The sequence below is a fragment of the Sinocyclocheilus anshuiensis genome, unplaced genomic scaffold (assembly GCF_001515605.1).
Source record: "Sinocyclocheilus anshuiensis isolate Anshui unplaced genomic scaffold, SAMN03320099.WGS_v1.1 scaffold343, whole genome shotgun sequence".
In the NCBI taxonomy this organism is placed as follows: Eukaryota; Metazoa; Chordata; class Actinopteri; order Cypriniformes; family Cyprinidae; genus Sinocyclocheilus; species Sinocyclocheilus anshuiensis.
The window spans coordinates 1,544,829-1,545,053 of NW_015549598.1; the positions used below are offsets into that span (position 1 = coordinate 1,544,829).

General features: G+C 35.1%; 1 protein-coding gene and 1 long non-coding RNA gene across 2 annotated transcripts in view; both read left to right on the forward strand.

Annotated features, from left to right (window-relative positions):
- LOC107658543 (unconventional myosin-XVIIIb-like) overlaps positions 1-225 on the forward strand; it is a 53,543-nt gene that overhangs the window by 33,035 nt on the left and 20,283 nt on the right. The window lies entirely within an intron of this gene.
- The window catches only part of LOC107658628 (uncharacterized), a 3,703-nt gene continuing 3,478 nt past the window's right edge, over positions 1-225 (forward strand). The window contains exon 1 of the long non-coding RNA XR_001630806.1: positions 1-32. This is a non-coding gene — a long non-coding RNA (uncharacterized LOC107658628). The remainder of the gene's footprint in view (positions 33-225) is intronic.

Here is a 225-nt window from a genome sequence, read left to right on the forward strand (position 1 = left end):
TGCGTCTCGCTAAAGAGAACAAGGAACTGCAGGTACAGCCCACCCATCATCTGTCTCCGTATCGCTGTTTCTAATTGGTCAAATTTGATCACAAACTATCCAGTCTTGTGGGAATGTGTTATAAAGGCAATATTCAGAATGTCATATTACTCATATTAGTATTGCATTACTGTATGTTTACGCAGTAAGCAAATTTTACGTATATGTAAATTGTATATATATATA